Source organism: Panulirus ornatus, chromosome 68 (genome assembly GCF_036320965.1).
Source record: "Panulirus ornatus isolate Po-2019 chromosome 68, ASM3632096v1, whole genome shotgun sequence".
Lineage (NCBI taxonomy): Eukaryota > Metazoa > Arthropoda > Malacostraca > Decapoda > Palinuridae > Panulirus > Panulirus ornatus.
Window position 1 is genome coordinate 26,313,797 of NC_092291.1, and position 17,095 is coordinate 26,330,891.

The following is a 17,095-nucleotide window of genomic DNA, read 5'->3' on the forward strand; positions in this document are numbered from 1 at the left end:
CACTGTAAAAAAAAAAGGAAAATAAAAAGCAATCATTTTTGTAAATTATTCAGAAGTCATACTTGCCAACGACCTGTAAGAAGCAGTCCTGGCAGGAGGGAACCTTGACTAATTAATCAGCGGATTACACGGTCGTTCATCCGTCAAGAGGCGAGGCTTCCAGCCACCACAAAGAGCCGGGGTCGTGCACCAGTCTTCGTCGTCGACCTCATAAAAGACAAATTTCAGAACGATCATTTTCCCGCGGGATATGAATGGCCGTCGTGACGTTTGACCAATCACACAGTTGTAGTTAGCACTGAGGTCAGTTATTCTGTCTTTCTCTCGTCAGTAGTGAAGCTGGAGGACTCGGTATGTGTAAAGCGAACGATATATAACATTTCGTTTTTATTCTAGTCTCACAGAGAGATTCTGGGCCCTGCAGTGCATGTAACACTGGCCAACACCTCACATGGCATTCCGCCACGCAGTGGAATTTTTCAATGTGGAAAAAGAGTAAAAATAAAGATGAAAAAAAAAATTGTTTTGAACGACACCCGACCCAATGTGTATATTTCACAGTTTACAAAATACTTTTTAAAAAGTGTTGAAGGACAAACGTACATAAATCTTCACTTTCACGCTTTTGGGAACCAGTATTTTTTTATGGCAATATATATATATATATATATATATATATATATATATATATATATATATATATATATATATATATATATATATATCATGGAACTTAAACTACATAGTTGAACTGGTGGCCCAGATGTGTGGCCTCGTATATTCTTGGTGTTGGTGTCCGAGAACCCATGATGAGCAGCCCAACATGCCAGGGTATGTAGATCAAGATACCATCGGGGTCGGCCGCTGTACACTGATCTAGATCCTTCATGAGCTTCTTCATATCTCCACTCATGATCTCAGTGCTTCTCAAGGGGCTCTTGCCCTCCTCTCCCTCAGCCCCTCCTGACATTACTTCGGGCAACGTCGGCTGTGAATACATTTTTTGGAACAGCAGGTCAGCTCCTCATTCTGAACCCTTCCTTGTTTCAGCAGTCCTTCCCTCCGAGTCCCTCAGTGACTGTTTGCTTCTGAAGAATGCTGAGAACACATCCGGGAATTTCTTTACTTCTCTTTTTTTCATATTTTCTCTTTGAAATTCTTATGATCTTCCTTCTATATTCTGCTGGATGTAGAACTAGCTCACTTATAGTTTTAAACGCTACTTGGTTATTGTGCTGCTTCGAGCTTTTACATAAAACATCCCAAAAATCTTAGCTATATCGACGTCTATTGAGCCATGTCTCTTTCCCCTCCACTCCAGTGGCACCAGCCTGCTGCATTCCTCGTTAAAACACTTCACAGGACCTCTTGTAATGGTGATCCATACTCTAATTGGGGAATTTGTTTCCTAAGTGTATGATTCTAAATAGTTGTTTACTTCTATAGTCTCTTCCATCACATCGTCTTCTTATTCATAAAGCGAGGGAGCTTTACCATTGTGGCCCAACCTCTTAAACTATGTGGATGGTGCCTGACTGTTGCTGGTGTGTGCGTGTGTGTGTGTGTGTGTGTGTGTGTGTGTGCGTGTTTGAAGAAACTTCCTTATTTCTTTGTTAGAGGTAAGAAATGAGAACCCATTTTTGCCAGTACCCGTTGAGATCTTTGAATTTCAAATGGAAGAGATCCAGCGAAGGAGTTTCAGTAATTCGTGTTTCTCCACACAGATCCTCAGTACGTCACCCACAAAATGTACTTTAAGATTTATATAACCCCGACATACTAGGAATATCACAGAGCTCTGCGGAAAATAAGAGCGAGAAGTACCCCATGCACAAACTCAGAAGAAAATTTGAACCGGAATAATGAGGAACCTAATTATGAAAAACAAAAGTGCCCCTCTGCAACATGCCAATGTACCTCGTTGTGGGGCGTAATCAACCCCACGGTACTGTGATATACGTCGGCATGACCAGCACAGACCTTGCCCGACCCCTCACGGTAAATCTGCAACTCGGATCAATGGAGTAACATAATGAGAGAACGTCATAACATCTTCCTAAATCGTCGATCAAACATATTTCCACGTGACTGAAGCAGACTACATCCTTGAAACCAAAGCCGTCATCAATAACCAGACTACAGACCAAGACACTTCACTGAAATTCTTCTCCGTCAACAGACAGAAGCCTACGAGGACCAGGCCTTGTCGCCAGCGGAGGGATACATGCAGCGCACACCTCCTTCACCTGACCCTACACACGATCGCTCCTAGGCAGCTGACTCTCAACCCACCCACCTACCATCACCATCATGCACAGAGTCACTCAACACCCACACCTCAGCAAGGACGCATCTCTGTCTAGTGTGTCATCCAAATGTATCATTTATTCCGTGGTTGTTGAACTGTGAAAAATGTCCTGTGCTTCTCATAGTGTGGCGATGGTGTTTTCTGTGGGGCGGGGTGGCGACGAGAATGGATGAAGGCGAGCAGCTGTGAATGTGTACATATGTATGTATGTGTGTGTGTGTGTGTGTGTGTGTGTGTGTGTGTGTGTGTGTGTGTGTGTGTGTGTGTGTATGTATGTATGTATGTATGTATGTATGTATGTATGTATGTATGTATGTATGTATGTATGTATGTATGTATGTATGTATGTATGTATGTATGTATGTATGTATGTATGTATGTATGTATGTATGTATGTATGTATGTATGTATGTATGTATGTATGTATGTATGTATGTATGTATGTATGTATGTATGTATGTATGTATGTATGTATGTATGTATGTATGTATGTATGTATGTATGTATGTATGTATGTATGTATGTATGTATGTATGTATGTATGTATGTATGTATGTATGTATGTATGTATGTATGTATGTATGTATGTATGTATGTATGTATGTATGTATGTATGTATGTATGTATGTATGTATGTATGTATGTATGTATGTATGTATGTATGTATGTATGTATGTATGTATGTATGTATGTATGTATGTATGTATGTATGTATGTATGTATGTATGTATGTATGTATGTATGTATGTATGTATGTATGTATGTATGTATGTATGTATGTATGTATGTATGTATGTATGTATGTATGTATGTATGTATGTATGTATGTATGTATGTATGTATGTATGTATGTATGTATGTATGTATGTATGTATGTATGTATGTATGTATGTATGTATGTATGTATGTATGTATGTATGTATGTATGTATGTATGTATGTATGTATGTATGTATGTATGTATGTATGTATGTATGTATGTATGTATGTATGTATGTATGTATGTATGTATGTATGTATGTATGTATGTATGTATGTATGTATGTATGTATGTATGTATGTATGTATGTATGTATGTATGTATGTATGTATGTATGTATGTATGTATGTATGTATGTATGTATGTATGTATGTATGTATGTATGTATGTATGTATGTATGTATGTATGTATGTATGTATGTATGTATGTATGTATGTATGTATGTATGTATGTATGTATGTATGTATGTATGTATGTATGTATGTATGTATGTATGTATGTATGTATGTATGTATGTATGTATGTATGTATGTATGTATGTATGTATGTATGTATGTATGTATGTATGTATGTATGTATGTATGTATGTATGTATGTATGTATGTATGTATGTATGTATGTATGTATGTATGTATGTATGTATGTATGTATGTATGTATGTATGTATGTATGTATGTATGTATGTATGTATGTATGTATGTATGTATGTATGTATGTATGTATGTATGTATGTATGTATGTATGTATGTATGTATGTATGTATGTATGTATGTATGTATGTATGTATGTATGTATGTATGTATGTATGTATGTATGTATGTATGTATGTATGTATGTATGTATGTATGTATGTATGTATGTATGTATGTATGTATGTATGTATGTATGTATGTATGTATGTATGTATGTATGTATGTATGTATGTATGTATGTATGTATGTATGTATGTATGTATGTATGTATGTATGTATGTATGTATGTATGTATGTATGTATGTATGTATGTATGTATGTATGTATGTATGTATGTATGTATGTATGTATGTATGTATGTATGTATGTATGTATGTATGTATGTATGTATGTATGTATGTATGTATGTATGTATGTATGTATGTATGTATGTATGTATGTATGTATGTATGTATGTATGTATGTATGTATGTATGTATGTATGTATGTATGTATGTATGTATGTATGTATGTATGTATGTATGTATGTATGTATGTATGTATGTATGTATGTATGTATGTATGTATGTATGTATGTATGTATGTATGTATGTATGTATGTATGTATGTATGTATGTATGTATGTATGTATGTATGTATGTATGTATGTATGTATGTATGTATGTATGTATGTATGTATGTATGTATGTATGTATGTATGTATGTATGTATGTATGTATGTATGTATGTATGTATGTATGTATGTATGTATGTATGTATGTATGTATGTATGTATGTATGTATGTATGTATGTATGTATGTATGTATGTATGTATGTATGTATGTATGTATGTATGTATGTATGTATGTATGTATGTATGTATGTATGTATGTATGTATGTATGTATGTATGTATGTATGTATGTATGTATGTATGTATGTATGTATGTATGTATGTATGTATGTATGTATGTATGTATGTATGTATGTATGTATGTATGTATGTATGTATGTATGTATGTATGTATGTATGTATGTATGTATGTATGTATGTATGTATGTATGTATGTATGTATGTATGTATGTATGTATGTATGTATGTATGTATGTATGTATGTATGTATGTATGTATGTATGTATGTATGTATGTATGTATGTATGTATGTATGTATGTATGTATGTATGTATGTATGTATGTATGTATGTATGTATGTATGTATGTATGTATGTATGTATGTATGTATGTATGTATGTATGTATGTATGTATGTATGTATGTATGTATGTATGTATGTATGTATGTATGTATGTATGTATGTATGTATGTATGTATGTATGTATGTATGTATGTATGTATGTATGTATGTATGTATGTATGTATGTATGTATGTATGTATGTATGTATGTATGTATGTATGTATGTATGTATGTATGTATGTATGTATGTATGTATGTATGTATGTATGTATGTATGTATGTATGTATGTATGTATGTATGTATGTATGTATGTATGTATGTATGTATGTATGTATGTATGTATGTATGTATGTATGTATGTATGTATGTATGTATGTATGTATGTATGTATGTATGTATGTATGTATGTATGTATGTATGTATGTATGTATGTATGTATGTATGTATGTATGTATGTATGTATGTATGTATGTATGTATGTATGTATGTATGTATGTATGTATGTATGTATGTATGTATGTATGTATGTATGTATGTATGTATGTATGTATGTATGTATGTATGTATGTATGTATGTATGTATGTATGTATGTATGTATGTATGTATGTATGTATGTATGTTTTACGCTGATGTGTGTATGTATGTGCGTATATGGGCGTTTATGTATATATATATATATCTATATATATATATATTTATATATATATATATCCACACACATTTAGGCACCCCACTCTGAGCCTTCGAGGAGGATGAGCACTCCCCGCGTGACTCCTTCTTCTGTTTCCCATTTTAGAAAGTTAATACAAGGAGGGGAGGATTTCTGGCCCCCCGCTCCCGTCCCCTCTAGTCGCTTTCTACGACACGCGAGGAATACGTGGGAAGTATTCTTAATCCCTATCCCCAGGGATAATATACATATATATATATATACATATACACATACACACACATACACACACACACGCACATACACACACACACACACACACACACATACATATATATACATATGAAAAATGTAAGAAACAATTTAGAAAACTGAAACTTCTAGCTTGAAATGAATGAAAAAAATGAATGTCACATAATGGTTCACTCTGGCTATGGAAAAAGGAATTGTATAATTTATTTACACAAACGTCAATAGCAGTTCTCATCAATTTAACCACTGTATCAATAAGCTTCAATGTCTAAGCTACATTTTTCTCCAATTTCACTATTTTCTTGTCAAAACACTATGTATGAAAACTATCACTCCAGTAACACAACTATAAACATTTACTTCCCTCCTTTAAAAAACGTTCTGGGGAAGTCTGTACGGAATGGGAGGTGATAACAAGTAGTGGTGATGCGAGAAGGAGATGGAGTGAGTATTTTGAAGGTTTGTTGAATGTGTTTGACGATAGAGTGGCAGATATAGGGTGTTTTGGTCGAGGTGTTGTGCAAAGTGAGAGGGTTAGGGAAAATGATTTGGTAAACAGAGAAGAGGTAGTAAAAGCTTTGCGGAAGATGAAAGCCGGCAAGGCAGCAGGTTTGGATGGTATTGCAGTGGAATTTATTTAAAAAAGGGGGTGACTGTATTGTTGACTGGTTGGTAAGGTTATTTAATGTATGTATGACTCACGGTGAGGTGCCTGAGGATTGGCGGAATTCGTGCATAGTGCCATTGTACAAAGGCAAAGGGGATAAGAGTGAGTGCTCAAATTACAGAGGTATAAGTTTGTTGAGTATTCCTGGTAAATTATATGGGAGGGTATTGATTGAGAGGGTGAAGGCATGTACAGAGCATCAGATTGGGGAAGAGCAGTGTGGTTTCAGAAGTGGTAGAGGATGTGTGGATCAGGTGTTTGCTTTGAAGAATGTATGTGAGAAATACTTAGAAAAACAAATGGATTTGTATGTAGCATTTATGGATCTGGAGAAGGCATATGATAGAGTTGATAGAGATGCTCTGTGGAAGGTATTAAGAATATATGGTGTGGGAGGCAAGTTGTTAGAGGCAGTGAAAAGTTTTTATCGAGGATGTAAGGCATGTGTACGTGTAGGAAGAGAGGAAAGTGATTGGTTCTCAGTGAATGTAGGTTTGCGGCAGGGGTGTGTGATGTCTCCATGGTTGTTTAATTTGTTTATGGATGGGGTTGTTAGGGAGGTAAATGCAAGAGTTTTGGAAAGAGGGGCAAGTATGAAGTCTGTTGGGGATGAGAGAGCTTGGGAAGTGAGTTAGTTGTTGTTCGCTGATGATACAGCGCTGGTGGCTGATTCATGTGAAAAACTGCAGAAGCTGGTGACTGAGTTTGGTAAAGTGTGTGAAAGAAGAAAGTTAAGAGTAAATGTGAATAAGAGCAAGGTTATTAGGTACAGTAGGGTTGAGGGTCAAGTCAATTGGGAGGTGAGTTTGAATGGAGAAAAACTGGAGGAAGTGAAGTGTTTTAGATATCTGGGAGTAGATCTGGCAGCGGATGGAACCATGGAAGCGGAAGTGGATCATAGGGTGGGGGAGGGGGCGAAAATTCTGGGAGCCTTGAAGAATGTGTGGAAGTCGAGAACATTATCTCGGAAAGCAAAAATGGGTATGTTTGAAGGAATAGTGGTTCCAACAATGTTGTATGGTTGCGAGGCGTGGGCTATGGATAGAGTTGTGCGCAGGAGGATGGATGTGCTGGAAATGAGATGTTTGAGGACAATGTGTGGTGTGAGGTGGTTTGATCGAGTAAGTAACGTACGGGTAAGAGAGATGTGTGGAAATAAAAAGAGCGTGGTTGAGAGAGCAGAAGAGGGTGTTTTGAAATGGTTTGGGCACATGGAGAGAATGAGTGAGGAAAGATTGACCAAGAGGATATATGTGTCGGAGGTGGAGGGAACGAGGAGAAGAGGGAGACCAAATTGGAGGTGGAAAGATGGAGTGAAAAAGATTTTGTGTGATCGGGGCCTGAACATGCAGGAGGGTGAAAGGAGGGCAAGGAATAGAGTGAATTGGATCGATGTGGTATACCGGGGTTGACGTGCTGTCAGTGGATTGAATCAGGGCATGTGAAGCGTCTGGGGTAAACCATGGAAAGCTGTGTAGGTATGTATAGTTGCGTGTGTGGATGTATGTATATACATGTGTATGGGGGTGGGTTGGGCCATTTCTTTCGTCTGTTTCCTTGCGCTACCTCGCAAACGCGGGAGACAGCGAAAAAAAAGAAAAAAAAATATATATATATATATATATATATATATATATATATATATATATATATATATATATATAGTATATATATATATATATATATATATATATATATATATATATATATATATATATATATATATATATAGTATATATATATATATATATATATATATATATATATATATATATATATATATATATATATATTTTCTTTTTCTTTCTTTTAAACTATTTGCCATTTCCCGCGCCAGCGAGGTAGCGTTAAGAACAGAGGACTGGGCCTCTTTTGGAATATCCTCACCCGGCCCCCCCTGTTCCTTCTTTTGGAAAATTAAAAAAAAACGAGAGGGGAGGATTTCCAGCCCCCCGCTCCCTCCCCTTTTAGTCGCCTTCTACGACACGCAGGGAATACGTGGGAAGTATTCTTAATCCCCTATCCCCAGGGATAATATATATATATATATATATATATATATATATATATATATATATATATATATATATATATATATATATATATATATATGAGAGAGAGAGAGAGAGAGAGAGAGAGAGAGAGAGAGAGAGAGAGAGAGAGAGAGAGAGAGAGAGGGGGTCATAGAACTTCTACCTTAATGACAAAAACCTGACTCCTAAAGCTCCAGCCTCGGCTAATGACTTGTTACCCTGACCTTTACTGAAGGGGAGGCGCCATGTGTGGTGCCCATCTCCAGTCGAGATCCTCACACCACACAACCGAGGGTAGCCCGTGTGACGACTGATAACTTGTGCTGCTCTGGACACATGGCTAATGACACCTACACAAGGTGGCGTGTGAACCCCAGGTTACCCGTGAATGAATGAAGTGAAGAGAGCAGTGATCATGTGCACATCTCCAGCACTGAAAATTTTGCACACGACAGTGAGGACATACGTCCAGTGTTTTGGCAAATGTAGCTGTCAGGAAGAAGTTACTTCAAAAAGCGTATCACATATTCTAGTCAGCGAAAATTACAAAAGCGCCATTTGCTAACCAAGTTAATTTGAGTTTCTCAACTTTGTAACCATATGGCTCAAATTTCCTTCATTCAATATAACTTTGCTTTTATTTTTCAAGTACTTTCCATCCAAAATACTCCAACTAAGTACAGCTCTTCAACTACTTGATCTCCTGCCACGAAGCACTGCTCTCGTCAAATCATCCCACAGAGATCATTCATGCAATGGATTTCGATACCCACCACAAAGATCGGGTTGGCTCCACGCTGGATGATCCTGGTGAAATCAAGACCTACCCACCTTTAACCTTGACTTAACAATCTGGAACAACTAATGAAATCACACAGCTCGAGATCATGATTGTCACAACCACTTTTCCAATATTCTCGACATCTCATTTTACCTCTGAACCTCACACTGTGCATTCATCGTGTCTGCCCCTTTAGGATCCTCTGACCGCAATCGTATCTCTGATACTCTCAGCTGGACGTTACCACTTCTGTACCCCCTCAAAACGTCTGCTCTGGAGCTTTGGGATAACTCAGTGGTCATCCTTGCACAGCTAACTTCACCAGTCGAAATGCCTCCAGCTATGTTGACTTTATAACGAAGGTGATCTCGACTTTGATGGAGTCGCAAAGTCATAGTTTGACTGCTCTTGCTCTAATGCACACATTCTCTCTCTTATAGTTACCTCGTCCAAGGTCTGGATGGCATAGCTCATCTAATATCGTAGAAGTGTGCCTCCGAACCCGTTCCTGTCCTTGCTCGCCTTTTTCGTCTCTCTCTTAAAACCCAAACTTTCTTTGCTCCTTGGAGACATGCCTAAAAAAGGAGACCGTTCTAACCTGTCCAATATTCGCCCCATCGTTTTTACTTCTTTTGTCTTCAGAGTTGTTGAAACTCTCCTTACCTCTCACATTCTTAAAAACTTAGAGTACCAATCTACCTTTTCATATCACCAATATGGCATGTGGTTTTCCTCTCTCTGAGATTTTGGTGAATACTTGGTCGTGGCTCTGGACGGCTACAAAGTGTTAGATAGGGTATAGCAGGCCACTGCTCTCTAAACCTCCTTTCTTTAACTTTTCTGCTTCTCTGTTTTGTAGCGTTAACTTCAATCGGTCCATTTCGGTAGTCGGTGATAGAGCGACCTATCCCTCTTATTCCAGCAACACTGATGTTCCCTTAAAGTTCTGTCGCATTGCCTACTCTTGTATTCCACCGCCGAACCTTATCATTATCACGACGAGAATTCCAACAAACTTACTTCAGCTCACTCTGGTGTTCACTCTTTTTCTTGAATTGAACATGCTTCCTTTCTTAATTGGGAGCTATGCAACATCTGAGAGAGGGCAGCAGCAACCTGGTTAAATGTAATTGTGCAAAAGTCTACTCTCCATATCGCTTTCTAAATCTCCCTCCTTTCACAGCTGTTAGATTTCAAAACAATACAGTTCAATCTTGTCAGGCATGACCACATCCCTCACTATCGAAATCCCTAAATGTTGAACATTACATAATCTGCTTCCCAAAAGTTGAGAGAGTTTTATAGGTTCCTGCTTCATTCTTCTTGTGAGCATCTATTCCATATCTACTGAAGTTTCATTCGCCTTGGCATGGAGTACTTCTCCAATACCTGGGAGGTTCTTCTTCTGCCTCTCTCACAGTCAGAATGCGACCTAAAACCTTCAGGTATAAACACGTTTCACTCATCCCTTTCTGTCCACTGTGGTGTTGGCGCCTCATTTCTCTTCTACAGTATAATTTCGGCCACTGCTCTCGTGACCTGTTTGCATGTGTCCCTGTCACTAAGGCTTAGACGGCGCCTGCCTGCTGCTTCCCATAGATCCTGTGTGGAGACCAGCCTTCACGAAGTTAATCATAACGACGCCTCCTTCTTTCGTCTTTTTTCTCAACCTTAACAACCTAAGAAGCTCTGATTTCATTTCATTCTTTGTGTTCTAATTTTCTACATATTTTCATCCCAGATGGCCGTAAAAGTGGGTGTGTTCCTGGCCGAGCCATGTCGATTCCTATCAAGGAAAATAAGGAATGGCTTACCATCCTAATGATAATGGTTAGGCTTTTTATTGGGTTGGAGTAAGATAAGAACTCACAGCTCGAAGGGCAAAGAAAGGCACGTTTGCCCTGGAGTCACGGTGACTGGCACATGTTAGAGAGAGAGAGAGAGAGAGAGAGAGAGAGAGAGAGAGAGAGAGAGAGAGAGAGAGAGAGAGAGAGAGAGAGAGAGAGAGAGAGTGTGTGAGTGAGTGAGAGAGCAGTTACTTCCTCAAGAGTGCTAAGTGGATGAGATGCTAGCGCGTAGCGTTCACCGGAGAAAAATATAGTAGACGAATAACACGTCGCGAGAGTCAAGTGCTATGTGTAACATGGAGAAACTCTATGTCTCTGGAGTGAAAGCCAGCAGCCTACGTGCGGGATGAGGCAGGGATAAAAGACTGTTACCTGGGCCGAAAGGGTGACCCTTGACAGCTAATCACTGCACAGCCGTCACTAACCCTCCTCATACCCAAGCGGGTATAGTACTGGTAACAACACCTCCCTGGCCAGTGGCTCCTACTACCCGAGAGAGAGAGAGAGAGAGAGAGAGAGAGAGAGAGAGAGAGAGAGAGAGAGAGAGAGAGAGAGAGAGAGAGAGAGGACACGGAGAAAAGAATGAAGGAACCGTTCTCCAAGTACCCGAGTTTGTACAAGAGGACGTCAGTATGGCATGATCAGGATACACTAGTGATGTGATATATTACGTAAATTGGCGGTAGGAAGACTGGCGCGGGGCCACCTTGCAGATCTAGGTAGCGTCATTACTGCCAGATATATCTTAGTGCACGCGTGCTGCCAGGTCATTAGTACACCCCCAGTACCGCGTAGTCGGCCCAGCCCGCTGATATATGTACAGCTGAGGGACACAGCTCACCTTTTGTCACCAGTTCTGCCCACCTGTGCTGCACTACACCTTACCTGCACCCATCACCATGATTGGCCAGTGACCGTAGGACGTATATCCTTACGCTGATTTGCTCTCTCTCTCTCTCTCTCTCTCTCTCTCTCTCTCTCTCTCTCTCTCTCTCTCTCTCTCTCTCTCTCTCTCTCTCTCTCTCTCTCTCCATACCCCCTTCTCTTCATACACACACACACACACACGTACACTTATAGGTGTACATGCAATGATGATACAAACATGCAATGTAGACCTCGCTCCGCATATTGCACAAATAGGAACTGCTCACTCACACTCACAAACCGGTAGTGATGGAGTGATTAGCGTTACTGGCCATTACACAGCACAGGCCCTGCCTGGTATCGGGCCAGCTTGGGTTCGAATACAAGGTACGGCACTCGGCCCTCAGCCAATCCTAGCTGTTTATCTTCCCCTCGGGGTTCATCAACAAAGGATTTTATGTGTTGGTATATATACAGAATCATACACACACACACACACACACACACACACACACACACACACGCACACACACAGACACACACACACAGACACACACACACAGACACACACACACACACACACACACACACACACACACACACACACACACACAGGTGTTGGATCCCATAGATATGGCAGAGGTAGGGTTAAAAACATTATAGTAGCTAGATTAATGTCAGGATACAAGAACAGATGGGAAGATAAAGTAAGGTTTGTGAGCGCGGGGATATGAACTGTAAGCTGTATTTTGTTGACGCAAATGACACGTTTGAACGTTATAAACAAAATGTGACATACTGTCGAGGTCTGGGTGGTAGGCAGCCTCGACCAGGGAGCTGGATCACAACTACAATACATCTAGATATTGAGAGAGTTAGTGACGGCTGCGCAGTGAGCCAGCACTTCTGTGGCTGTTAAGCTGCACTCCCTCGGACCCAGGTAGCTGTCTTTTCTTTCTGTAATACACGTGGACTACTGGCACTCTGTCCATAAACATACAATCTCTCCTTGTCACACATAACGCTTGGCAACACTTAACTCACACATCTCACTCTTTCTAACTCTAGATTTTCCTGCGGTGAGCACTATGCGCTGCTAGCCCTGCCTTTGGGCAACATTTCAGGCGCAACAGATAGAAATAGTAGATAGGAACATCAGACAGGAACATTAGAAACATTCGGTTTAACTAGTAACATTAGGTGGGCGCATTAGATAGAAGCAGTAGGTTGGAACTTTAGGCAGGAATACCAGGTAGACGCATTAACTAAAGAAGTCGGTGTGAACCTCAGCAAACACTGCGCTAGAGTCGCCCTCTGCCACTGGTCTGTTAAGGGTGAGGCGCTAAAGGCTAAGAAACGACGCTGGAGTTCAGCACTAATGGAGACTCTTATCCCGTGGCCAGCTCCCGCAGGGGACGGGTGTCGGAGATATAGATACAGAGACAGATACACAGACAGATAGATAGAGAGATAGATAGATGGATGATAGATAGATAGATAGACCGTCTAGGTTCAGACTGAGAGGAACAGCTGGTGTCACCAATAATACTAACATTGTAAACGCATTTATGAGGTCGTTAAGTCGTTGGCGACACTGTGAAGGGAATACTGTTAATGAACAATTACATGTGTGACGGTAGTTACAATACATACGCCTCGCCATATTGCGGATGGCGTCCATATTCTCCTGAAAATAGACTTTTGAAAACTTAATGCCAATACATATGTGTATCTTTCATACTATTCGCCATTTCCCGCATTAGCGAGGTAGCGTTAAGAACAGAGGACTGGGCCTTAGAGGGAATATCCTCACCTGGCCCCCTTCTCTGTTCCTTCTTTTGGAAAATTGAAAAAAAAAAAAAAAAAACGAGAGGGGAGGATTTCCAGCCACCCGCTCCCTCCCCTTTTAGTCGCAGGGAATACGTGGGAAGTATTCTTTCTCCCCTATCCCCAGGGATATGTATATATTTATACATATTCACCGTCTCCCGCATTAGCGAGGAAGCGTTATGAACAGAGGACTGAGCCTGAGAGGGAATATCCTCACTTGGCCCCCTTCTCTGTTCCTTCTTTTGGAAAGCTGAAAAACGGGAGGGGAGGATTTCCAGCCCCCGCTCCCTCCCCTTTTAGTCACCTTCTACGACATACAGGGAATATGTGGGAAGTATTCTTTCTCCTTTATCCCCAGGGATTATATATATATATATATATATATAAACTACCCTAGGACCACTTTATAAAAAAGAGTTCTGGTGTTACTCAAGAACTCCTTCCAGGAGGCTCCAAGGCTGCGCTACTTCCAGTGGCAGGGAAATGATGGACTCTTTTTGAGTGCATTGCAAGGGTAAAGTCTCGTCAAAGGTGACTTTTCCCTCGCGGTGTTACTTCATGCAGGCGAAGTCCAGTAACACACACACACACACACACACACACACACACACACACACACACACACACACACACGTTTGTGAATGTGTATAAATAAATGAATAAGACAAAAAACGTATTATAGACTTCAAGCAGCCATTTGGCTGAAAATACACAGTAGAGGAATTACATAATCGAGAAGTCATGATAGTAACGAGTTAATTATTGACAAGAGCCTGAGATCAAGATAGGACTCGAGGCTTCGAAGCTTTGTATAAACATATGAGTGAAGTGTATCTACATAGCACAGGAAGACTTACACAGCAAATCTTATCGTTTATACATTACACTTTTAGTGGTGGTTCCTTGAACATAACGTGATGTAAAGTTACGTATTCCTTGAATTGCAGTAGTATTGTGTTGACATACGTTAGGTATCTAATGGTGAATCTAAGTGTGTATATGAGTGTGTGGGTGTGTGTGTGTGTGTGTGTGTGTGTGGGTGTGTGTTTGTGTGTGTGTGTGTGTGTGTGGGTGTGTGTGTGCGTGTGTGTGTGTATGTGTATGTGTGCGTGTGTGCGTATATTTTCATAAACATTTATATGAATATATTCATATACTCATATCAGACAAACACACCCACACACTTACTTCTAAAAGTAACCTCTGGGTCTCCCATTTTCTACATCATGCGCTGAGATTTATACACCGTCCCCCGCAATTTCAAAATACATTTCTCCCATCATCAGGATATTTACGTGGGCGCGGCTGTATACCCAGTAGTCAACACTGGGGAGGGAGGGAGGGAGAGTTGCCTTAATCAAGGCCAATAACATGGCACACTTGAAGGAGGGGTAGTTTGCATGTCTTGGAAAACAAGGTAGTGACGGCTCCAACACACCCACCACAAACCAATGTACAAATCTAGGATTGAAAAGGAGTTGACAGAGAACCATAATTTGTCATTATGCTCCTATAACATCCTTCCACATGATCCTTGCAGTAGTACAAGTTGGTTCATCAATGTTTAGTAAACTGTTGATGATGATGATGATGATGTCTGACCTGGGTTGCGTCCTCAATTGCCACTGACAGCAAGCGACATCAGCCACACTCATCATCAACGCTTAAAACATCACGCGAGGGTTAAACAGAACTGCCACTTACTGGCTTTTCCAAGAGGCTGGTGTTTGAGGGACTCACTCGTGGTGTAAGGTGCCTCTTCCTCGTTTTGAACCAGTCGGTTACCAGATGTCTTCTACTCCAGGGTCTTCCTACCTTCCCGCAAGTCCAACAGATGTTAGTGACTGGTAGGTCCCAGACTAAGGTACCTCCTCTTCATATCAATGGATATGAATATCTCATAAAAGTAAACATCCTCCAGGATATAAATATCTCATAAAGGAGGAGATATTCTCCAGGAACTGAACCCACATGCCGGAGGGACAAGGTCGATCAGTGTGATACACCAGGAAGAATCATAATAGAAAACTGAATGGATGAACAGTTTCAGATCACATCTTGCTGCATCAAGTGTACCTCCAGCATGTGACCGCCGTATGGGACCTTGGGCGTATATCTGTTCTTAGTCTTAACGTCATTTGTACTATCGCGCCTAAACTACTGTAGGTGTTCAATAGTCGACATGGAAGCCTTTTCCCTATCTACGACGTATTCTGAACAAGTGGATCCTCGCTGGTTCGATGGCCACACTGCCGATAACCCAGCCAATGACCACCAAGGGCATTTCTTCGCAGTGACCCGAAATAAGAAAGAGCTATAGAGAAGAAATCGTAGACTTTCATGAACCAAACGAAAGGATTGGATCAGGCTGCTCATAGAACCTCCCCGTTTCTATACGAATGCATACGCAAACACAAACCAATACAACTCATCTTTTAAGTTCGACTCGTCACAAATTTATTCATTGGAACTCCCTGAAACTTTATATATTAGGGATCCCCAATCACAAATTTCACCCAAACTTGGTGGACTGGATTCCAGCTGCTACGTCAGCGCCTCCGGCTGGAAGGTCTCCTGCTGCTACAGAAGCTGCTCATGACAGCTAAGCAGCAGGTATGATATTAAAAGCAATGTGATATCAGAGTCCTGCTGTGTATTTTCCAGAACCTCATCATAATACAGATCTCTGAATGTACAAAAGGCTCTTTATATACACAAACAATGCAAGGTGTTATCACCTGCTATTGCATCTACTCTCTTCTCCCAGTGACTCTGTCTTATATAAAGATAGACTGCATGTTCTACTCCTCACACACAGCAGGAAACAGAAGTCATATACAGATGCTAATGCCTGTACATACATGCTCTACAATCCAACTGCACCAAAACTCCCCTATCCGGTCGTCCTTTTAAATATTTGCGCATCAGTTATGCGTCAGTTTACGCGGCAGTACCTCCAGCCTCGCCCCTGCTGGTCAAAACGCCTAAAGGACCATAGCCGTATATGTACGTGCTACCGTGTGGGGGACCACAGCCGTGTGCACTTACACGGGTGGCCTCCTCCCGCCCCCAGTGCTGACGAGGGCTACTTCAGTGTTACCAATTGGGAAGCTGGCCACTGTAGCCTCACCTCAAGAATATGACGACAGTAAACCCAAATGAAGGAACAAAGAAGTCATGAAAATGAATAATGAATGAATTTCAGGCTGGA

General features: G+C 40.3%; 1 protein-coding gene across 2 annotated transcripts in view; it reads right to left on the reverse strand.

Moving 5' to 3' along the window:
* Vang (Strabismus domain-containing protein Vang) overlaps positions 1-17,095 on the reverse strand; it is a 679,794-nt gene that overhangs the window by 403,304 nt on the left and 259,395 nt on the right. The gene's annotated exons all lie outside the window — the stretch shown is intronic.